Genomic DNA, 25,151 nt, shown 5'->3' on the forward strand with positions numbered 1-25,151 from the left:
GATTGCTTGTCTTTCCTTTTGTTTGGTCTTTAAAAATATGAAATGTGGCTTTTATATATCACTTGCATAACTAAAGTTGTGTCTTTAGTTTAGTGCCATTTATTCATTCATTCCATTTATACTCTGCATAACCAGCATATAAACTGTATGAAAGTAGAACTGAATGAGCTAAATTAACTTTGACTTCAAATAAAAAAGTTAAAACCTACTGATGATTACAACTGTTCAAAAGTCAAGGAGTCACTGGGTGATGAGATCCTCAGCTCTTTCAGAAAGTTCACTGCTATTATCTCATCAGTGTTCTCTTCAAACTGCATACCTCAGAGTGGAAGTTTGTTCTAAATTAGAGAACCCTGGTGGGTCTCCTTCTAAGAGTTATATACTTGGAAAATCTGAGACATCTGAACATGTAGCAATGCTGTCAACATTGTTCAAACTGTAATGTAAAATACACGGTGAAGAGTTCAAGAGTAGGGAAGAGAAAGAATTTATCACATCCTATGCACAAGATAATTCAAAAAGTAGCAAACTTTAGTCAGAAAATGCCGTGCTTTGTTCAAATCTGCAAATACCAGATCACTCCATTTACTGACATGAAGCATGAAGAACACAACACAGTGACCTTTCTAATGCAACAGTTAAAAAAAGCAGTTTCAACGGTTCTGTAGACACAACAATCTCAAATATTAACAAAGGGCATCCCTTCCACCTCTGCCAGATCCCAGACTACTAATTCATGTAAAGGCTGCAGTAAAAATAGGCTGCTCAGCACAACTCTCAGTCACACTCTCTTACAGTTCTTTCATAATTTCAAATCCAATTGTTTTAATGATATGAATCACAATAAGAACGGGACTGCTCAAGAAGCATGAATGTGATTCACAAACAAGGCTTTTCTGCAACTATCTCAACACATGGAGGCTTCAAATATCCTTCACCTCTCCCAATCAGGCTTTTGAGCAGGCCACTCCATAGAGAGAATGTGATGGTCTCTTTTCTAAATGACTGTCATCCTGCCTTTGATTGTGGTGATGCACTTCTGATTATTTCTTTGGATCTCTGTGCTGCTTTTGATCTCATCAGTAACACCCTTCTCTTGTACAGACTCTTGTCTTTCGATAGCAGTACTGTTCTTAAATGGTTCTCTTCTTTCCTCACAAATAAAACATTTACCCCCCCCCCCCCCCCCATTTACAAAGCCGCAGGCAATGCTGACACCACCGTGCAGCTTTGTAAACAGGGAGGTTAGAGTTTCCCTTCCTTCATCAGTTTATTTCCCCTTACTTGTGGTGTTTCCCAAGGTTCAGTGCTTTCTCCTCTTCCTCAGCCCCCTTGCAACCTTGAATTCATGATCAGATCTTATGTTTATGGGAAAGATATTCTCCTTGTTTCTAATCAGAATCCCTATAACCCTGATTTGACCACCCTTCAACTAGGCCTAGATTGAGTAGATAATTGGTTATCCACCAACCGTCTGATTCTTAACCACCAGAAGACTGTGGCCCTTTGGATGACAGGCTGCCTTTTGTATCCAACTGCGACTCCTACGCTTAAGGGAGAATATGGGATTTGAGGTATCGCAAATTCGTTTGGTCAACTCCTTTAAATATTTGGTGGTTCATCTTGCCACGCAACTTTCCTTCTACACCCAAATCTCTTCCGTAGTTAGATCCTGCTTCTTCTCGATGCATCTTGTACAATCAATTCGTGCCTATCTAGACACCGATTCCTGTGCTACCCTTCTCTATGCTTTGGTGTCCAAACTAGACATTTTTGCAGGACTTCCAACACTGCAGACAGTTCAAAACACATCTGTGCGTATACTTCCTTGGGCTCACTGTTACAATCATAACACTCCTCTCTTGAAACTTCATTAGATTCTGATTAAATATGGTATTCATCACAAAATTCTAAAGCTAACTTTTAAAATTATACACCAGGATATTCCTTCTTATCTTGCTTCCCTAATTACCCCTTACAACCCATCCCGAGTGCTTCAATCTGCTTCAGATCATTGCCTCACTGTCCCTCCATTAATTTACTTCAGATTGGAGTCCAAATGCCACTCAGCCTTTTTATACCTTGCCCCCTCTCTTTGGAATTCCCTCTCTCCTGAAATTAGGGCTGAACAATTTTACCCCTGATATATAGCACTTGTCAAGGCCCATTTATTTTCTCTTGCCTTTGCTGAGGGCGCTTAGCCCCAGTGTCTGGCAGGTGACCAACAACTCTCTCCTTTTTTTTCCCCCTTTCATTCCTGCTGTCCTATCATTGGGTTGTACTTCCTTTCCTTTTCTTATTTTTATGTACAATGCTTTGATTTACACCCTGAAAGGTGGTATATTAAGAACCTAACAAACATATAAAAAGCAATAAGAAGTTGCCATAGTTTTCCATGGTGTGGCTCAATTTAGGAGGGAAGTATGGGAATACCCTTGTGAAGGCAGACCTGTATAGTTCCTTGCATTCAGCAGGAGACTCCCACTTTGGTGGGTAATTTCCCACACTCCCACCAAAGGGGGAAATTTTCTACTGATCATTGGTCAAGCAGCAGGGGCGGCAAAACAACAAGAAGCAGGTGCGGGGCTGCAGTGTTGAGGCATGTGCTCTTAGCTCTGCCAGTCCCCTGCCCCCTCTGACGTCAACCTTCTGTTCAAGGGCAAGCACCCCTGAACGCTGTCGCCCTGCACCTGTTTCTTGTTGTTTTGCTGCCCTGTTGCTCGTTAGGAGAAGCAGCAGCCATAGGTATACCAAGGAAGTAAGACAAAAACCGCCGAAGGGGGGGGGGGGGAATAGAGGCGGGAGATGCTGAAAGAAAGAGGGGAGGAGAAATGACAGAAGGAAGACGGGAGATGCTGGATGGGAGAGGGATAGAGAGCAGGGGCGTATCTGCGTGGGGCCACAGGGGCCTGGGCCCCCGAAGATTTCGCCCCGGACCCCCCTACTGCCGTTAACCCTCCCTCCCCCGCCTACCGCCGTCACCTACCCCCGCGGTCCGCTTCCTCCTGCCGGCTTTTTAAAATATTGCTTCAGCTGGCGGGGGACCCCAACCCCCCGCCAGCCCAGCCGCGGTCTTCTTTAACTTCTTCATCCTCATCGTGCTGTGAAAGCTGCATGCATCCTTAGTTCCAGTTGGACGGAGTCTAACGTCGCAGTACATTGACGTTACAACGTGCTGCGACGTCAGACTCCGTCCAACTGGAACTAAGGATGCATGCAGCTTTCACAGCACGACGAGGAAGAAGAAGTTAAAGAAGACCGCGGCTGGGCTGGCGGGGGGTTGGGGTCCCCCGCCAGCTGAAGCAATATTTTAAAAAGCCGGCAGGAGGAAGCGGACCTCGGGGGTAGGTGACGGCGGTAGGCGGGGGGGGGGGAGGGAGGGTTAATGGCGGTAGGGGGGAGGGTTGACAGCGGTAGGGGGGGCGGCGGCGGCCAGGGGGGGCTATAATGTGCCCCCTCACTCTAGCCCCTGCCCCCCCTACCGCCGAACCTCAGATACGCCCCTGGTAGAGAGAGAAGCTGAGTGGAAAGATGGGGAGAGAAAGAAGAGAGAAGCTAAGTGGAAAGATGGGGAGAGAAAGAAGGGAGATGCTGGATGAAAAGATGGGGAGAGAAAGAAGGGAGACGCTGGATGAAAAGATGGGGAGAGAAAGAAGGGAGACGCTAGATGAAAAGATGGAGAGAGAAAGCGGAGAGACGCTGGATGAAAAGATGGAGAAAAACTAGATGGAAGGATGGGAGAGAAAGGGGGAGATGCAAAATGGAAGAATGGGAGAGAGAAGATGATAGATGAAAGGATGGGGAGAGAGAGAGAGAGAGGGGGACACTGGATGGAAGGAAGGGGAGAGAAGGTAGATGCTAGACAGAAAGACGGGGATGAAAGAGCGGAGATACTGGATTGAAGATGGGGAGACACTGGATGGAGGGGTGGGGAGACGATGGATGGAAGGGTGGGGAAAGAACAGAGTCAGTGAAAGACTGGAGAATAAGAGGAAGGGGAATGGGAAGAACCAAAGTGAGAGAAAGATGAAAAGCTATAGGTAGAGGAAGTAAAAAGAGGGAAATTAAAGAGCGGATAGCAAGAATGAATTAAATCTGGACAGAAAGGCAGAAAAATAAATTGAACAAAACAAAGAAAAAGGAGAGAGAAAAATGACAAATGTACAGGACACCCTGGAAAGAGAGTTAAGGGATCGAGGTGTGCCAGGGGGTGGAGCCATGATGTAGCGTGGGCAGGGCACACATCTAAATGGAACAATTTGAAAAAGTGGAGATCAGTTAGGGCAACTGCAGGGAAGCCAGTTCATAAAGTGAGCTACAATGAAACAAAATGTGAACAAGACACTTCAAAGCAAAACAAAAGAGAAGGAAGTTATTCCAAAGGTGAGTTGCAAGAACTTAAAACAAACAAACAAACAAAACGATAGAATCATAAAGAGGCTTACTTAGTGCCTGAAAATATAAGGTGGTGTTAATACTGACAGCATAATGGATTAGAGGCCAACCAAAACTGATTTTTTCAGTTTCAGCCAAAATATGGTAAAGGAGGCCAGACGCTGGTCTACACTGCAGACATTATTCCAGCCTGATGCACAATCCAGAATATAAAAGCCCATTGATGTTACTGAATGCGAGGACTAGATGCTCTGAAAAGCTAAAATCAAGAGCAATACATTTCTCAAATTATTTTCTAACATATAATTTCATTTCACTGTAATATTATTTCCCTACTAACACTATAAGCTGACCAGTACATGTGCAGAAAAACAATCACTACAGGTTCCTTTCTCATTGAATCTAGCTTCTGTACACCAGTTTTTCCCACCGGTCCTGAAGTACTCCTTGCCAGACAGGTTTTCAGGATATCCACAATGAATATGAATGAACTTGATTTGCATACACTGCCTCCATTATATGCAAATCTCTTTCATGCATATTCATTGTGGATATCCTGAAAACCTGACTGGCAAGGAGTACTCCAGGACCAGACTTGGGAAACACTGCTGTACACCACAAGTATGATTAAAACACTGGATCTTCATCACACTCAACAGAGCCTGGAAATTCTTTAGAATTACCAAAATAGTATCCAAGCTAATAATTTAAATAACGAAAGACCATATTTTATCTCCAAGCAAAATTGCATCTGCATACATGGAATGAAGACGTGGAGGGGCATTTTCGAATGTGGACGCCCATCTCTAAGGGCGGGGCCAACAGTATTTTCATAACGAGATGGACGTCCATCTTTCGTTTCAAAAGTACAGTTGGGTGCGTCCAAAACTCGACGTTTGGGTCAAATGCTGAGATCACCGGCTTTAGAGATGGGCGCCCTCGGTTTTCAGCTATAATGGATACCGATGGCGCCCATCTCAAAAACGAATAACTCAAAGCCCTTTGGTCGTGGGAGGGGCCAGGATTCGTAGTGCACTGGTCCCCCTGACATGCCAGGACACCAACCAGGCACCCTAGGGAGCACTACAGTGGACTTCGCAAATTGCTCCCAGGTACATAGCTCCCTTACCTTGGGTGCTGAGCCCCCTGAAACCCCCCAAAACCCACAACTATACACCATTACCATAGCCCTCAGGGGTGAAGGGGGGCACCTACATGTGGGTACAGTAAGTTTCAGGTGGGTTTTGGAGGGCTCCCATTTTCCACCACAAGTGGAACAGGTAGAGGGGGATGGGCCTGGGTCTGCCTGCCTGAAGTCCACTACACCCTCTAAAACTGCTCCAGGGACCTGTATACTGCTGTCATGGACCTGAGTATGACACTTGAGGCTGGCATAGAGGCTGGCTAAAAAGTTTTGAAAGTTGTTTTTTTTGGGTGGGAGGAGGTTAGTGACCACTAGGGGAGTCAGGGGAGGTGATCCCCGATTCCCTCCTGTGGTCATCTGGTCAGTTCGGGCACTTTTTTGGGACTTTGACCTGAAAAAAAGGGACCAAATAAAGTGGACCAAATTCTCGCCACGGACGTCCTTCTTTTTTCCATTATCGGTCGAGGGCGCCCATCTCTTAACCACGCCCCGGCACGCCCCTGTCCTGCCTTCGCTACTGTTCTGACACGCCCCGGGGAAGTTTGGCCGTCCCGGCGACGGAAAGCAGTTGGGAACGGCCAAAATCGGCTTTCGATTATGCCGATTCTGGCGCCCCTGAGATAAGGGCGCCCATCTCCCGAAAGATGGGCGCCCTTCTCTTTCGAAAATGAGCTGGATAGGGGCAGACATGATGGTTAAAAAACAGGAGATTTTATTAACAAATAAATTGGTTAAAAGAAATGCCCAACACAGCTGTGTTTCGCCCAGCGAGAGCTGCTTCAGGGATTAAAACGTACTGTTAAAACAAACAAAACCGATATATGAATAAGACCACAGAAAACCATAAAATCATATAATTGAAAACCATAATAAATTAAATAATACTATAAATCAACATAAAAAGAAACAAATAAATGCATACATACATACATATATCATAAAAACACAGCTTCAAATAAAATGTTCAAAATGATATGACACACTAATAAACACTAAATTGTGTGTGGGGGAACCATAGCAAGGGTAAATTGCATACCCTTATGATGTAAGCAATTTACCATCATCACAGGCAATGTTGCAGAAAACATGAATAAAAACAGTTGTTAATACACAATGTCATCCCTGAGATAGATACCTTTAGCATACATCAAACTACCAAGTACTAAATTTAAAACAAATCGGAGAAAATATTTCTTCACTCAACGTGTAATTAAACTCTGGAATTCGTTGCCAGACAATGTGTTAAAAGCAGTTAGCTTAACGGGGGTTTTAAAAAAGGTTTGGATAACTTCCTAAAATGAAAAGTTCATAAGCCAATGGTTCCCAAACGTTTTGGGTTCACGCCACCCTTTATGTCTGAGCAATATTTCGCGGCACCTCTCCCCCCCCCCCCCCAGCCATACAGGTCTCCACCCCCCAAACAGGTCTCTACTGTTCCCCCACCACACATTTTTTTTCCACTGCTCACCTTCACCTGGAACAACCCGGGTGGGGGAGAGGTACTCCTCTGCAGGCTCCAGCTCCACTTCAGGCTCCCTGCCACTGCTGCTGCTGCTTCTTCTCTAGATGAGCAGCAGCAGTAGCAAAACAAGCTGCAGCTATTTTGGACCGGACTCTCCATGCACGCGCTGCTGGCTGTGCCCCGGAACAGGAAGTGATGTTTAAGGGGGCGGGATCATTAGCCATGTAAATGAAGAGTCCGGCCCTGCCCCATGTGGCTGCAGCTTGTTTTGCGTCAGACGCACACAGAGGAACTTCAACAGAAGATCACTGAGGAAGCAACGCCGCGAAGGCCAGCACAGGACTTCGGCTGACAGGGGTTGGGGTCCCCCGTCAGCACAGGTACTCCACGGCGGCGGGGGACAGTTTTCGCCAAGAAGGGGGGTCGACAGGGCCGTGGAAGGGGGGTACAGGGGTCCGTAATGCGGGGGGGGGGGGGTGAAAACGGAGGGAGGTCAGAGTCTGGAACAGCGAGGGAAGGTGGGGGATGGCCTTGCTAGCGCCCGTTTCCTTCCCTTAAGAAACGGGCATTTTTTACTAGTACACTAATAAAAAAACAGTTTAAAACTGTACCTGCATGAATAAGAGCATCAAATAACTTCCAAAACATTTTTAAAAAAATGGAACTCCACCATGCATTCCACCTATGCATGTTGGGCATTTCTTTTAACCAATTTATTTGTTAACAAAGTATCCTATTTTTTTTTAACCATCGTGTCTGCCCCTACAACATTCTCATTCCTTTTGGAACTTGCAGACCGCTTGCCAGTCTGTATTTTGGGACCTTCTCTGAACATATAGATCTAATGAAAACTGAAACAAAAAGACACAGTACTTTTAAAGTGGCTGACTTTGCGCCACATTTGACATGACAGCTGATGTCATATCTCCACAGAGAGTCTAATTCCTAAGCAGCTTATCATCCCCAATTTAAAGACTTAAATTCCTGCTAAACTTTTATATCAAAAACATTTATTTGTAGTACTCTATTTATCATATATAAATATGCAAGATCATAACTGCATTACTTGTAATTACAGTACAAATAAAAAAAAGGAAGAAATACAAAGAATAGCCCCCCCCCCCCCCGCCCCCAGATTACTTTACAATCCCTGATGGGCTAGTGGTGTAGTCAGGGTAAGAGTGATCCCCAGTCACTCTTGTCCATATCAGCTCTACTCTCAAAATGGCTGCCTGGACCTATTGTGGCTGTGTCGCAAAATTGCCACTATAGGTCATGGCAGCCATTTTGGAGCAGAACCAACATGGGCAGGAGCAACTGGGGAGTGCTCCTGCCCTAACTAAGCCCTAGACCACCAAGTACTATAAGATAAGTCTGAGGGGGGGCATCTACAGATGAGTGGGGAGCAGAGGCAACTCCTGTTCAGAGGTGAGGTGGGAGACAAACAGGACAAAGCACAAATGTTTGGCTTCCACTGAAAACACACAGTCAGTTTCAGCCCATACTGGGCAGAAAAAGGATTTTGGGCCAGTTTCAGCATCGTAACCAAAGCCAAAATTTGGTCAGCCTCTATAATCAATGTTAAGTAGTGTAGCAAAAGAAGAGGACAGGAAGGTATGAAGGAAATAGGTCATGCATACAATTGAAGGCAAAAACAAGTATTCTGAATTGACATCTATACTGAACAGATACTGATGTAAGAGAAAAGGAGACATGGAACAGAAGGTATCTGAAACAGCAGGTGAATTTTGGAGACCTTGGAAGCAGGGAGCCAATACAGGATACTATTCAAGAATCTTGAAGAAAGACGGTATCAATTTATTTATTAGGATTTATCAACTGCTTTTATGAAGAGTTCCACCCAAGGTGGTGTTCAGATTTAATAAGAGAATGAGGTTGAAACTCATGAATGCTGTAGAAAAGAACAAATTTTAGAGATGTGAGAAATCACAGGAAGCAAAGTGTCAAGAAACACCTTGTTATCTCTAGCAGAGTTGGAAATCTAAATGTGATGAGGGACAGCACTGATGAGAAAATACCTAGTGAAAAACAAGGCACCTGATGCAGAGCTGAGAAGAAAAAAAGTTCATGTTCAAAAATGCTCAACATGAGATTGCGAGAATGCACCGAGGAAGCAACACCAGTAATTCAAAAGAAGAACTAAGGGATATGGTTGGGAAGATAAAAAGATTTGAATGTTTCTGCAAAACAGTGCTATGAAAACCAAAAACAACAATAAGCACGCCAGAGTTATAAACCAAGATAAGAAAACAGGGCCTCGCACACATCGTGAGGGAACAGCAAAATGAAGCAGAAGTAGAGGTTTTTTTTTTTAAGAACCTGAAAGATCAGATCACAAACACAGTAAAAAAAAAAATAAAAAAAAACTAGCTATGAAAACAGCACGGATAATTCCACAGATAAAAGAATCAGGGAGAACAGTGATCAAAATAGATATTGGCATAAAAAGACCAATCAGCTCATTCCTTCTGCCCAGATATTCTGTCTTCTTTCTGCACTTCTAAGAATACATCCCAGCTGCCAACTGCATGGTGTGACTGCTTGCCCACGTCTCTCATGTACAAACCACAAAGCTCTGTAATAATCTAATAAACAGTCAGCAAATATTAGCACAGTTGCCATTCCAATGTCCAGTCTCCTATGCCCTCTACAAAGCTGTATAACCCAGCTGTTTTGTTTCTGCCTTTACACTAGGTCTTTTGGGGGATCCTTTTACAAAGGCGTGCTAGCGTTTTTAACGCACGCTAAATGCTAGAGATGCCCATATATTCCTATGGGTGTCTCTAGTGTTTAGCGCGTGCACTAAAAACGCTAACATGCCTTTGTAAAAGATCCACTTAGTTAGTACTCACAGCCTGCCAGATAAACCTATCTTCTAGCCGGGCTGTTTCTGGCATTGAATATCTTGGGGGGGGGGGGGGGGGTTGGCCAGCTCAAACTTAAGACAGCTAAGGTGTCCTTTCACCAAGCTGCAGTCAAAGAGGCCCTGTGCTAGCGGCGGGGCTGTTTTTGCTACGCATTGCGGCCCTTTTTACTGTGGTGGGTAAAAAAAAGACTGAAAATACCCGTGGTCATGTGATAAGATTGCTCTTACCATGTGGCGGAGAGCACTTACCACCATCCATTGAGGTGGCGGTAAGGGCTCCCGTGCAAACTAGTGGTAACTGGATAGCGCACGGCGTTGCCTGATTACCACTAGATTAGCACCGTGCTAAAAAAAAAATACAGCCTTATTTTCCCCAGAATCGGAAATGGCGCACAACGGGGTTGGAACTACCGCCACGCCTGCGCTGGGCCGCCAGCAGTAGCTCCAGATTAGTTTGTGGAAAGCCCGCGCTTTGTAAAAAGGCTCCTAAGTGAATATTCAGTGCTGGCCAGTTAAGTTTACAGCAGCTAAAAAGATAGGACTGCTATTTAGGCGGTCCAATTTGGCCGCTAAACTTAGCCGGCCAGTGCTTGAATAATCACAATATAGCCAGTTTGCCACTATGCACTAACCGCAAATATTCAGCAAAAATAGTCGGCTATCTCCCACTGAATAATAGTGGTTAGCCAGCTAAATGCTATTTAACTGGCCAGGAGTTGTTCCTGACCGGTTAGATAGTGCAGACTATTGGCCGGATTTTCACTGGATTAAAGATGGTTCACTGTTTCCTTCAGGGTCTCCGTTAATTCTACCACCATCAACCAGGGCCGCCGAGAGACTGGGCCGAGCCCGGGGCAAAGCCGTCCCCGCCCCCGCCACCCCCCCCCCCCTGAGGTTGTCATCGTCGCTGCCCCCCTCCGTCCACCACCGGGTCGGGCCCCCCTGAATTAAAATCATAGCGCCTCACCTCGACCTCGCTCCGTGTGAAAGAAGCGCAGCAGCGGCAGTCTGCAGATCGCCTCCCTCGAGGGCGGGACACAGGGAGGGAAGGCCCGAAAGGAGGCGATCTGCAGATTGCCGCTGCTGTGCTTCTTTCACATGGAGCGAGGTCGAGGTGAGGCGCTATGATTTTAATTCAGGGGGGCCCGGCCCAGTGGTGGACGAAGGGGGGCGGGTGGAGGGGACTGCAGCGCCGGGCCCCCCCTTGGAGGCCCGGGCAACTTTGTCCCCCCTGCCCCCCCTCTCAGTGGCCCTGCCATCAACCTCAGACTAATGGCCCTGTAATTTCTAATGTTTATAAAGTGACATCTGCCCTTCTTTAGCTCCATGGGACCACACCCACCTCCAAAGATTTACTACTACTATACTACATACAGGCTTATATTCCGCTTATTTCAGACAAAATTCTAAGTGGATCTACAGAACAAGTCCTTTGGGAGACCCACCAGAACCTCTCACGGCTCCCTTAGGGGTCCTTTTACTAAGGTGTGCTAAAAGATTTATGGGCCCTTTTACAAAGTGGCAGTAAGCCCAACGCAGGCATACCGCATGCTATTCTGGAGCTACTGTCGGCCCAATGCAGACACCGGCAGTCTTTTCAGCCCCAGCGCACACCATTTCCTGCGCTAGGGAAAACTGGCCTGTATTTTTTTTTTACGGGGCGCTAACCCGGTGATAATCGGGCAGCACAGCATGCTACCTGGTTACCGCCAGGTTAGCACAGGAGCCCTTACTGCCACCTCAATGGGTGATGGTAAGTGCTCCCCTCCCCCCGCATGGCTACATGGTAAGAGCAATCTTCCCGCGTGCCATGGCTATTTTCAGTCTTTTTTTTTAATCCACTGCGGTAAAATGGGCCACAGCGCATGCCAAAAAATGGCCCATGTAGCTAGCGCAGGGCCATTTTTACAACAGATTGGTAAAAGGACCCCTTAGTGCGGCTAAATGCCACACAGCCCATTATATTCCTATGGGTTACATGGCATGTATCATATACTAATCATTAGCATACATTAGTAAAATACCCCTAAATTTGTTAGGGTTTATTCTATCCAGTTCCATGTCCACTTTCAGTTTTCCTGTTTCACACACTCTCTCTTTTTCATAAAATGTAAGGCTACTACCCAACCACTATATCTACCTTTGACAACAACTAAAAAGCCCTTCTCCAGACTTTTGGCAGTGACGTGTTTGTTTAGCATTTCTGCTCTTCCCTTCACCTCTTACATGCATTTCTCTTGTCTCCTTCTAATTTAACTTCGCTCTTCTTCCTTTTGTTTTGTGTATTAAAATGTTTGGTCACTTTGCTTTGTCTTTAGCTATCTTATTTTCTCTGACTACTCTCCGGACCCCTTTCAGCTTGACGTTATAATCTTCCCTATGCTCCTCCTGCTGAGATCCTTCATTCCTTCTGAATGCTAACCTTTTTGCCCTTCTTTTCTCAAGCCACGTCTTTCAGAAGGCCACATTCTAGTTACACTAGTCCTACTGGTCTTAGGGAAATCTGGAATCTCTACAGGTTGTGGTAATTTATTGGTCCAACAACCACAAATGCTGTAGAGCTTAAGCTTTCAAGAACATATTGATCCCTCCTTCAGCAAGTCGCTTGAAAGGGATATAATCAAGTCCATTTCCACCAGAACTTGGTCTCGTTGGTAACCGGCACTGTTATCCAACTGCAGCATGGCACTCTAATGGTGGCTTTGCTTACAACTGTTTATTGATGAAATATGGGGAGACTAGTAAAAGAGGCCCGTTTCTGAGCAAATGAAACGGGCGCTAGCAAGGTTTTCGTCGGCAACACCCCCATCCCTGCCAACCCCTTCGTTGTTGTGGCATTGCTCCGCCCTCAACGTCATGACTTTTGACGCGAGGGTGGGGCCCGTAGCGATTTCCCACCCCCCACCTCCCTCCCTGCCAATCCCTTCGTTGTTCTGCCATTGCTCCACCCTCGAGGGTGGGGCCCGGAGCGATTTTGGTGACTTCACCACCACGAACCTTCAAACCTTTTTGAAGGAAGTCAGGGCTTGGCTTCACGTCACTGTCTTCAGAACGTTGAGGGTGAGTTTTATATATATAGATGTGGCTGGTTTTCTTTTTGCTAACAATCCTTTAATGACAGCCTTACTACACTAAGGGACAAATCACACTGAAATAGGAAACTTACATTTTCTAAGATTTTTGTGAAGTAAGATGGCAAGGCAAAAACTTGCAAAAAAGAGTAACAAGTTACCAGCAATCTAATCGGGGCAAAGGGTTTCTGCTACATGTCCCTTCAGCATCTTTATCTTCAGCTTCTTTGCTTTCGTTAGTCTTTTTTTCTTTTTTTTGTAGCTTTGTCTTTCCTCGGTATTGTAATGTGACTACAGCTCTACATAAATTGCTCTGGGCCAAAGTATGAATGAGAGGTACAATATGAAATCCACAGGCCAATTAATTCTTCGTATCACTGACATATGTAAGTATGTTTGACTGAAGACTGCTTCCACGGTAATAGCCACTTTGCTAATATATTTTTCTGATGACTAAGATCCTAACCTAATAATTTGGACAGCTCTCTGTCACTGAGCAGATTCCAGAGATAACCCTTTACTTGTTTTCAAGGGCAGGGCAGGCACATATCTATGTCTCAGTACTCCTATTTCTGCTTGTGAACTGCAGAAAAATTAGATTTCTTCCGCTACTTGCTTCCCTTTTTGTCAAAAATCTCCACACATCCTGTTTCATTTTAGGACTGTCCCATCAGTCCAGTCTTCAAAAACACACCTGTTTGACCTCTGGAAAGCTGACGAGAACAAACCACCACAGCAAAGCCCCTTTTTCCCTCCTAGATATTCATAAAGTGGGAAAGCGCGGGGTACAAATGTAATAAAAAAAAATAACCAGGTTGCTTTCCTTGCAAAGTGTTTTGCTGCAAGTCCCCCTACAAGTTTTCGGGTTAGCAAATGACCAATAAGAAAAAAATCAAGTGCAGGTGCATTAGACCTTATAATACACTGCGGTTATGTTTGCTCAATTTACAGAACCATAGTTAAAACAGTAAGGTTTTAGGCTAACTAAAATTCCCTTCAGTGGCCCTAGAGTTCACAGGCTCACAAATAATGCTACCTGCCAAGGGATGATGCAACATACAGTGGGGGAAATAAGTATTTGATCCCTTGCTGATTTTGTAAGTTTGCCCACTGACAAAGACATGAGCAGCCCATAATTGAAGGGTAGGTTATTGGTAACAGTGAGAGATAGCACATCACAAATTAAATCCGGAAAATCACATTGTGGAAAGTATATGAATTTATTTGCATTCTGCAGAGGGAAATAAGTATTTGATCCCCCACCAACCAGTAAGAGATCTGGCCCCTACAGACCAGGTAGATGCTCCAAATCAACTCGTTACCTGCATGACAGACAGCTGTCGGCAATGGTCACCTGTATGAAAGACACCTGTCCACAGACTCAGTGAATCAGTCAGACTCTAACCTCTACAAAATGGCCAAGAGCAAGGAGCTGTCTAAGGATGTCAGGGACAAGATCATACACCTGCACAAGGCTGGAATGGGCTACAAAACCATCAGTAAGATGCTGGGCGAGAAGGAGACAACTGTTGGTGCCATAGTAAGAAAATGGAAGAAGTACAAAATGACTGTCAATCGACAAAGATCTGGGGCTCCACGCAAAATCTCACCTCGTGGGGTATCCTTGATCATGAGGAAGGTTAGAAATCAGCCTACAACTACAAGGGGGGAACTTGTCAATGATCTCAAGGCAGCTGGGACCACTGTCACCACGAAAACCATTGGTAACACATTACGACATAACGGATTGCAATCCTGCAGTGCCCGCAAGGTCCCCCTGCTCCGGAAGGCACATGTGACGGCCCATCTGAAGTTTGCCAGTGAACACCTGGATGATGCCGAGAGTGATTGGGAGAAGGTGCTGTGGTCAGATGAGACAAAAATTGAGCTCTTTGGCATGAACTCAACTCGCCGTGTTTGGAGGAAGAGAAATGCTGCCTATGACCCAAAGAACACCGTCCCCACTGTCAAGCATGGAGGTGGAAATGTTATGTTTTGGGGGTGTTTCTCTGCTAAGGGCACAGGACTACTTCACCGCATCAATGGGAGAATGGATGGGGCCATGTACCGTACAATTCTGAGTGACAACCTCCTTCCCTCCACCAGGGCCTTAAAAATGGGTCGTGGCTGGGTCTTCCAGCACGACAATGACCCAAAACATACAGCCAAGGCAACAAAGGAGTGGCTCAGGAAGAAGCACATTAGGGTCATGGAGTGGCCTAGCCAGTCACCAGACCTTAATCCCATTGAAAACTTATGGAGGGAGCTGAAGCTGCGAGTTGCCAAGCGACAGCCCAGAACTCTTAATGATTTAGAGATGATCTGCAAAGAGGAGTGGACCAAAATTCCTCCTGACATGTGTGCAAACCTCATCATCAACTACAGAAGACGTCTGACCGCTGTGCTTGCCAACAAGGGTTTTGCCACCAAGTATTAGGTCTTGTTTGCCAGAGGGATTAAATACTTATTTCCCTCTGCAGAATGCAAATAAATTCATATACTTTCCACAATGTGATTTTCCGGATTTAATTTGTGATGTGCTATCTCTCACTGTTACCAATAACCTACCCTTCAATTATGGGCTGCTCATGTCTTTGTCAGTGGGCAAACTTACAAAATCAGCAAGGGATCAAATACTTATTTCCCCCACTGTAGAAGCATAGAAACATGACGGCAGATAAGGGCCGTATGGCTTATCTAGTCTGTCCATCCTCAGTAATCACTAACACCTCCTTTTCCTAAGAGATCCCACGAGTCTGTCCCACGCCTTCTTAAACTCCGACACAGTATTCATTTCCATGACCTCCACCAGGAGGCCATTCCACACATCCACCACCCTTTTCCGTGAACGAGTATTTCCTCAGATTCGTTAAAGATGGGCAAAAAGTTTTTAAAAAAAATTGCTTTCATTCTTTAGAATCAGATGATACCAACATGATTTTATTTTTGCACTTAATTTTGATTTGATTTTTATCCGTTGATTAAACCTGACCTATCAATACCCCTTACCACCATTAACATTTTGAAGCTCAGGCACTTGAGAACATTCCAGATAACCCACTGAAAGTGACGCAATATCGATCTCCAGGAAAAACAAGAGTAAAATAAACACAAAGAAACTGGTATGCACACAGCAGTAAAAGGACCCCTGCAGTGGCATCGGTGCACAGGTTTGTCGCATGCCGAGGTCTCCTTTTACCGCCGCTTGTAAAAGGACTTTAAAAAAAAATGGAAACAGCAGTGTGTTAAGTGTAACACTTGCCAGGTGGCCACTTCCAGGAAGAGCCCTTACTCAGCATTGCCCGATTACAGCCGGGTAAGCCCCTGGTGCTAAAAAATTAAAAATTATGTTTTAGTGCTGGAAATGCTGCGCAGTGAGAGACCCAAATCACCGCACACCAAGCCCACGGCTTGGTAAAAGGGGCCCTAAATAATCTGTAGAACATTACACAGAATATTTCCAGATTATAATAAAAAAGGGCTAACCAAAGAGATTATAACACAGGAGCTTTTGAGATAACACAGGCCTCTTCCTTGTAAGTGACATGACATGTTACACATAGGCAGGGCTGTGAAGTCGGAGTCAGAAGCAATTTTGAGTGAAGTTGCACCAACTCCGATTCCAGCTTCAAAATAAAAAACTTACAACATTACAATATGTAGTAAATTTATCATTTTATTTTTTTCTGTTCAGATTCTTTGTTCAGACATCAAATAAATATAATTTACGGTCCATTAGTCATAATTTTGTACATTAAAAAATATCCTACTTTTCTGTAATTAATCTAATTTCTCTTACATTTACTAGGCATAGTAGGAGTCAGAGTCGGACAGAAGAAAAATAGAGAAAAGCTCATGTTCCACCGTCTCTCTTTTGTTGGCTTTTTACAAAAAGGTATCAGAACCTAAAAAAAGACTCCTGCTTTTTCCAGGACGGGTTCAGCTACCATGAGGCTCATTTTCAAAGCACTTAGCCTCCCAAAGTTCCATAGAAACCTATGGAACTTAGCCTCCCAAAGTGCTTTGAAAATATGCCTCCATATCTCTACAGCAGAGACTGATACGACATCCATTTTAAATTGCATTGAATCTTACGAGTCTACATAAATGCTTTGGCCTTTTGAACATTCTTTTAACTTTTGTCTTTCAAAGAACTCCAACTCAGGGTTATAAATCTGCCTTAGAACAAAAAATAATGGACGATTAAGACGGCCTTTTCAAGGCTTTCCCTGGCTACTACACAGCGACAAGTCTTCTGAAATGCAAACAAACTGTCTCTTACAGTTGAACAATGAGAAACCAGATCCATTCCTGGACTAAAATATGCTGAAAACATAAAATGTTATGTACACAGCATTAGCAAGATAAGCACCACTACCAGATTTAATTGCCTGTTGGATTATTAAACAAATCATCATTAAGATCCTCTCTTTTTGATTTATAGTTGCACTTTCAGGTAATACTAACGTTTAAAATCTGTGAAAGCCTCATCCTGCATAATCGCTCCCATGGTTATGAATCAAAGCGCTTCTGCGCAGGCCCCCACACAGGCACGATCACATCTATATAAGTGCAATATGAACAGGGCAAGAGCTACCAGCGAGGGGGGCGCAAAAGAAAAGGTTATTGTACAGACAGGATCCGAGCAATAATTAAAAGGGGCCTTCCAGAAAATATAAAACAATAATTAGTGACATATTAGCAAAGGTTCTTTTCAATTATGATGGGATGTATTGATGCTCTTACAGCTTTTTCATGATAATTTTATATAAGAGTTTTGTTTCCTTTTCCCTATGACATATATTGTAAGCCACACTGAACAAAAACAATTTTTGGAAAATGCGGGATATAAATGAAAATGAAATTAGGATAAATATATAGTAGTACAGGGTGAGGCAAATAAAGCAACCCCCTAGAGTCTTTTGCCGTTTTCTCAGTAACTTGCTTTGAATTTCAACAAGAAATTTTACGTACTTATTTAGTCATCATTCTTGCATATTACTATTAAACAACATTTAATTATCTTAAGCTATGTTGATGTTATTGACATTTTAGCGTTACTACCTAGCAAATGGTTAGTGACAGTATGTGAAGCTGTCAAGAAACATTTCCTATTGAACAGTGCTTTTGCAAAAAATGTGACCAAAAGACTCACGTAAAGTAGTTAATAAGAACGTGTGAGGAGTATAAATAATTTGTATATTTCTGATGTTCCATTGGCGATATGATGGTTCATGGATACCTCATATTTTTTTTAATATGCATGATCACACAATATATTGATGTATAATTTCTTTGTAATGTTTGTTTTTTATTGTAATTAAATGCTATTTATGTTTAATATAGACCCCTGAAGCAGGCGCTTTGCGCAGAAACATGGCCTGTGTCAGGTCAATGGTACATATACATTACACATGGTGTGCAAATAAAAGGTTTTGTCCCACTTGTGAAGGCTCCTGGTACTTCTTCTTTTGTTGCTTGGACCTTGTTTTGTGCTTTGTGTCCCGTTGGTGGCCGTGCCACCCTTCAGACTTACCCTGTTTCTGGGAGTCAGTGTCTGTGCTGGCTCCTGCTTGTCTCTGTGTCTGTGTTTGTCTTAGGTTCTCTCTGGCTCTGTGTGCTGATTGCCCTACTGAACCTCACCTGTGTGGGCTTTGCCTCTTCCAAGATGGCTGCCGCCTCTTCGTCTCTGCCAGTATCCAAGATGGCCCCCGCTGTTACTTTCTATGGGATGCCTGCTCTGAGTGTCAAGCCTCTGTTTGGTTGCAAGGTGATTGCTGCACCTGTGGCTCTGGTGTTGATGGGCTTTATTAGTCACCTGAAGACTAGAGCCTTTGCCTTTGTATCTACTAACCTCTTCTCATCTATGACATCTCATCCAAAGGTCCTGGAGTATAGAGTGCTCTGTACCCAGTGTCAGTGTTTGCTCTGTGTGAGTGTTCTATGTTTGTTTGACTAGCTAGCTTAGGCACCGTGTAGCTTATAGCCTGTGTATAGCTTTGCTAGTGTTCTATGTTTGTTTGACTAGCTAGCTTAGGCACCGTGTAGCTTATAGCCTGTGTATAGCTTTGCTAGTGTTTTATGTTTGTTTGACTAGATAGCTTAGGCACCGTCTGGCTTGTTGCCTGTGCCTAGCTCTTCTAGTTCTCTGTGTTTGTTTCCAAGGTATGACTAGTTAGCTAAGGCACCGTCTGGCTTGTTGCCTGTGCATAGCTCTACTAGTTCTCTATGTTTGTTTCCAAGGTAGGACTAGTTAGCTTAGGCACCGTCTGGCTGGTTGCCTGTGCTTAGCTCCACTAGTTCTCTATGTTTGTTTCCAAGGTTTGACTAGTTAGCTTAAGGCACCGTCTGGCTTGTTGCCTGTGCATAGCTCTGCTAGTTCCCCGTGATTGTTCCCCATGCCAGCTAGCTGTCCGGTTAGCTATTTCCAAGACTATGTTTGTTCCTCGTGTTAGCTAGCCGTCCTGCTAAGCTATTTCCAAGACCATGTTTGTTCCTCGTGTCAGCTAGCCGTCCTGCTAGCCATTTCCAAGTCTGTGTTTGTTTCTATTGTTAGACTAGCCGGCCTTGCTAGCCACTATTCCAAGACTGTGTTTGTTCTTAGTGTAGACTAGCCAGCTTAGGCCCCGCTGGCTTGTAGCCTGTGTCAAGCCTTGCTAGTCTTCTGCGTTTGGGCCCAGGGCATGACTTGTTAGCTGGGGCACAGCTTAGTTGTTAGCTGGTGTATAGCTTTCCAAGTCTCCTGAGTCTGCTCTGTGTATGTTCTTGTGTATGACTGGTTGGCCTGGGTATAGTGTTTCTATTAGCCCGGGTAAAGTCTACTAGTCATTGTGTTGATTCCTGCCGACTACCAGAACCCGGACAGTTCCTGCTTGTCTGCCTTGCCTTCGCCTAGGTACCAGGGGGCACTCCTGGATCTTCATTCCTGCTGTTCCTGTAAGTCCTACCGGCTGCCAGAACCTGAGGGCTCAACCCGAGGGAGAAGGCAGTCAAGTGTAGGTGAAGCCTAGATCCAGGGTGTTCCAGTTCCGCGGGTCCCGCTCCAGTGTGTTCCAGTCCAGCGGGTTTCACTCCTGTACGTTTCAGTCCAGTGGGGCCACTCCAGTGTGTCCAGTCCAGTGGGCCCCATTCCAGTGCGCACCAGTCCGGTGCGTTCCAGTTCCGAGGGTTCCGGTGTACAACTCCAGTCCGGAGTTCCGGTCCAGTCTTTTCTCTTTTCTACCTGGAAGGTGATTTTGCCTTAAGGACTCACAAACCCCGCGCTCCCGGGGAAGAAGCCTGAAGGTATGCCAAGGTCCTCGAGAGCGCGGCGAGCGCGTGAGGCGCGACAGAATACAAAGGCCATGAGTTCGGCGAGATCATCAGTCCAGGTGGGCTTCATGCCCATAAGTTCATGCCCCACGGACAATCCGAGGGGAACTTCTGAAATTTTTTTTGATTCCGAGGACAGTCTAGTGTCCATTTTGGATCCCAAGACAAGCCTGGAGAAATACCGAGAGATACTTCTGACGAATCCAGCCTTTATGGCTACTCCTGAAGCAGCAGCGGAGAAGGAGCGTATTTACCGAAGTCTGTGCCACTATGACCCAGTTTTTGGCCCCTATGACCCAGTTTCTGACATGGATTCGGCCATCACGCTCAGTGAGTACCGCCGCCAACTTCGGGAAGACCCTGATTTGTGGGATACTCTGGAGTCTGAGCTTGAAAGAGGCCGGGACTGTTCTCCGCCCGGGTTTTTTCGCCCACCTCAGCCGAGTAGCCGGCCATACTATGGTGGGGTAATTCGTCGTCGGGATCCTAGCCCACCAATGCTAAGTCCGGCTCGAGGAGGGGTTCCGGTGGAGCATTGGGAACCTTTCCGAGTGAAGCCTCTAGCCAAGCCACTGAGGTCGGGCCGAGGGAAGCGTCAGACCAAGCCCCGGACCTCAGTTCAAGTAGCGCGGTCTCCTAGGCGCTTGAGTCCAGTCCAGGGGATGCTTCATACTAATACTCCGGAGTCGGAGATCGAGAGAAGCCGCCGGGAATGTTCTCCGCCCGGGTCTTTTCAACCACCGAGGCCGAGTAGCCGGTGGTACCCTGGTAGAGTAACTCCGGATTCTTACGATGACCTTGACAACCCAGTTTCTAGTTTGGATATGATGATGACTCTCCAGGAATACCGGGTAGAACTGTTGTCTGATCCAGCCCTGGAAAATACTCCTGAGGCAGCCCTGGAGAGAGAGCGTGTTTCAGAGCGACGGTCTGTTGAAGACCCAGTTTCTGCTATGGATCCCTCCACCAGGCTCTTCTTTTACCGCTCCCAACTTTGCGGGAGGCCAGATCTGCGGTATACTCCTGAGGCTAGGGCCGAAAGAAGGCGCCGTGGGATGCCTCCGCCCGAGGCTCTGCAGCAGCCTCACAGGTCAGGCCAAGTGAGGCATCAGACTAAGTCTCTGACTCCAGTTCCAGTAGTGACGCCACCTAGGAGCCTGAGTCCAGTTCAGGGGAAGCTTCATACTGAACCTCCTATTCCAGTCCAAGTAACGAGGGGGCTTAAGTCTCCGAGACCAGTTCGAGGAAGGCCTTCAATGGAGCCCCAGATTCTTATGCAAGTGGCGCTCCAGGTCGAGCCTCCAGTCCTCATGCAAGTGGCACGCCCTTTGAAGTTTCCGAGTCCAGTCCGAGGGAAGCTGTCGATGGAGCCTCAGATTCCTGTGCAAGTGGCACTTCGGGTCGAGCCTCCAGTCCTCATGCAAGTGGCACGCCCTTTGAAGTTTCCGAGTCCAGTCCGAGGGAAGCTGTCGACGGAGCCTCAGATTCCTGTGCAAGTGGCACTTCGGGTCGAGCCTCCAGTCTTCATTCAAGTGGCACGTCCTTGGAAGCTTCCGAGTCCAGTCCGAGGGAAGCCTTCGATGGAGCCTCGGATTCCTGTGCAAGTGGCGCTTCGGGTCAAGTCTCCGGTTCTTGTTCAAGTGACCCGTCCAGTCAAGCCACTGAGTCCAGTTCGAGGGGGGCTTCTAACCAAGCCTCCGGTGCCAGTCCACAGGGTGGTTCAGGTGGCACCACTGCTTCCAGTCTTGAGGGCCCCTCCAAGCAAGCTCCGAACCCCAGTTCAAGGGGCGCTTCAGATTGAGCCGCCGATCCCTGCCCTAAGGGTGTGTTCGGCCAAGCCTCAGTTAAAGTTCCGTCCCTGCCAGGAGGCAGAGGGCGTCTCGAGTTGCAAGTCCAGTCAAGATGCTGAGCCTGGATCGAGTTGCAAGTCCAGTCAAGATGCTGAGCCTGGATCGAGTTGCAAGTCCAGTCAAGATGCTGAGCCTGGATCGAGTTGCAAGTCCAGTCAAGATGCTGAGCCTGGACCGAGTTGCAAGTCCAGTCAAGATGCTGAGCCTGGACCGAGTTGCAAGTCCAGTCAAGATGCTGAGCCTGGATCGAGTTGCAAGTCCAGTCAAGATGCTGAGCCTGGATCGAGTTGCAAGTCCAGTCAAGATGCTGAATCTGCACCGAGTGCAGAGGTCAGCCACGATAGTGAGTCTGCTATTGAAGAAGAGATGATATTCCCAGAGGACTGTGATAGACCTTGTGTTGATTCAGCCTGGGAGAAGATCTCCGAAGCTATAGCTGAGAGAGGGTGTGTTCAACGGCTTGGAGCCCGGAGAAACCCCTTTTCTGCATTTCAGCCTGCTAGCATGCTCTGGGGATACCAGGGCCGTCTCCTCTTGAACCCTGCTCGGCAGAGGCCGCCCGAAGCTAAGGTTAGAGAGACGTCCCAGTCCGGCCAGAGAGGGGCGTCCCGCCCTGCAGCTGAATCTTTTCCAAGTTCCAGTTCTAACCATGATGCTAAGCCTGTTCCGAGTTCTAGTTCCAGCCAGGAGGCTGAGTCCATGTCTAGTTCCAAGTCCGACCAAGATGTTGAGGTCGTCCTCAGTTCCAGTGTCCGTCAGGAGGCTGACTTTCTGTTGAGTTTCCGTTCCAGTCAAGCCCCTGAATCCAGTTCCAGTCAAGGGGTTGAGGCCAACCAGGGTGCTAGTTCCAGATCCAGTTCTGTTCAGATTTCTAACTCCTGCCAAGATGGGAATGCCACCTTGAGCCTCAGCCCAGCTTCTAATGTCAGCTGGGGTAGCGATTCCAGCCCTGTTCCTGTCATTTCATGGATTTGCCAAGAGGGTCAGGACATTGTGGGTTCCCTCAGGGGAGGGTTACTTTTGAATTGTGTTCCTTTTGATGTATCCATGTTCCTGAGGTTGCCCCATGGTGACTCGAAGGAGCTTCCTGGTTCCAAGTTCTATTTTTATTTGCCAGTTTTGATCTTCCTTGTGACTTCCAGCCCTGTGATCTATGTCTGGCTTTTGAGACCTATCAGGAAGTTTCATCATAGTTACCCCTGGATACCTGACCACCTCCGGGAGACCGAGAGGGGGGTCTTGAGGAAGGGATACTGTCCCGTTGGTGGCCGTGCCACCCTTCAGACTTACCCTGTTTCTGGGAGTCAGTGTCTGTGCTGGCTCCTGCTTGTCTCTGTGTCTGTGTTTGTCTTAGGTTCTCTCTGGCTCTGTGTGCTGATTGCCCTACTGAACCTCACCTGTGTGGGCTTTGCCTCTTCCAAGATGGCTGCCGCCTCTTCGTCTCTGCCAGTATCCAAGATGGCCCCCGCTGTTACTTTCTATGGGATGCCTGCTCTGAGTGTCAAGCCTCTGTTTGGTTGCAAGGTGATTGCTGCACCTGTGGCTCTGGTGTTGATGGGCTTTATTAGTCACCTGAAGACTAGAGCCTTTGCCTTTGTATCTACTAACCTCTTCTCATCTATGACATCTCATCCAAAGGTCCTGGAGTATAGAGTGCTCTGTACCCAGTGTCAGTGTTTGCTCTGTGTGAGTGTTCTATGTTTGTTTGACTAGCTAGCTTAGGCACCGTGTAGCTTATAGCCTGTGTATAGCTTTGCTAGTGTTTTATGTTTGTTTGACTAGATAGCTTAGGCACCGTCTGGCTTGTTGCCTGTGCCTAGCTCTTCTAGTTCTCTGTGTTTGTTTCCAAGGTATGACTAGTTAGCTAAGGCACCGTCTGGCTTGTTGCCTGTGCATAGCTCTACTAGTTCTCTATGTTTGTTTCCAAGGTAGGACTAGTTAGCTTAGGCACCGTCTGGCTGGTTGCCTGTGCTTAGCTCCACTAGTTCTCTATGTTTGTTTCCAAGGTTTGACTAGTTAGCTTAAGGCACCGTCTGGCTTGTTGCCTGTGCATAGCTCTGCTAGTTCCCCGTGATTGTTCCCCATGCCAGCTAGCTGTCCGGTTAGCTATTTCCAAGACTATGTTGTTCCTCGTGTTAGCTAGCCGTCCTGCTAAGCTATTTCCAAGACCATGTTTGTTCCTCGTGTCAGCTAGCCGTCCTGCTAGCCATTTCCAAGTCTGTGTTTGTTTCTATTGTTAGACTAGCCGGCCTTGCTAGCCACTATTCCAAGACTGTGTTTGTTCTTAGTGTAGACTAGCCAGCTTAGGCCCCGCTGGCTTGTAGCCTGTGTCAAGCCTTGCTAGTCTTCTGCGTTTGGGCCCAGGGCATGACTTGTTAGCTGGGGCACAGCTTAGTTGTTAGCTGGTGTATAGCTTTCCAAGTCTCCTGAGTCTGCTCTGTGTATGTTCTTGTGTATGACTGGTTGGCCTGGGTATAGTGTTTCTATTAGCCCGGGTAAAGTCTACTAGTCATTGTGTTGATTCCTGCCGACTACCAGAACCCGGACAGTTCCTGCTTGTCTGCCTTGCCTTCACCTAGGTACCAGGGGGCACTCCTGGATCTTCATTCCTGCTGTTCCTGTAAGTCCTACCGGCTGCCAGAACCTGAGGGCTCAACCCGAGGGAGAAGGCAGTCAAGTGTAGGTGAAGCCTAGATCCAGGGTGTTCCAGTTCCGCGGGTCCCGCTCCAGTGTGTTCCAGTCCAGCGGGTTTCACTCCTGTACGTTTCAGTCCAGTGGGGCCACTCCAGTGTGTCCAGTCCAGTGGGCCCCATTCCAGTGCGCACCAGTCCGGTGCGTTCCAGTTCCGAGGGTTCCGGTGTACAACTCCAGTCCGGAGTTCCGGTCCAGTCTTTTCTCTTTTCTACCTGGAAGGTGATTTTGCCTTAAGGACTCACAAACCCCGCGCTCCCGGGGAAGAAGCCTGAAGGTATGCCAAGGTCCTCGAGAGCGCGGCGAGCGCGTGAGGCGCGACACTTTGCACCCTCTCTCT

General features: G+C 46.6%; 1 protein-coding gene across 3 annotated transcripts in view; it reads right to left on the bottom strand.

Annotated features, from left to right (window-relative positions):
• TSPAN5 (tetraspanin 5) overlaps positions 1-25,151 on the bottom strand; it is a 220,087-nt gene that overhangs the window by 185,011 nt on the left and 9,925 nt on the right. The gene's annotated exons all lie outside the window — the stretch shown is intronic.

This window comes from Microcaecilia unicolor, chromosome 2, assembly GCF_901765095.1.
Source record: "Microcaecilia unicolor chromosome 2, aMicUni1.1, whole genome shotgun sequence".
Lineage (NCBI taxonomy): Eukaryota > Metazoa > Chordata > Amphibia > Gymnophiona > Siphonopidae > Microcaecilia > Microcaecilia unicolor.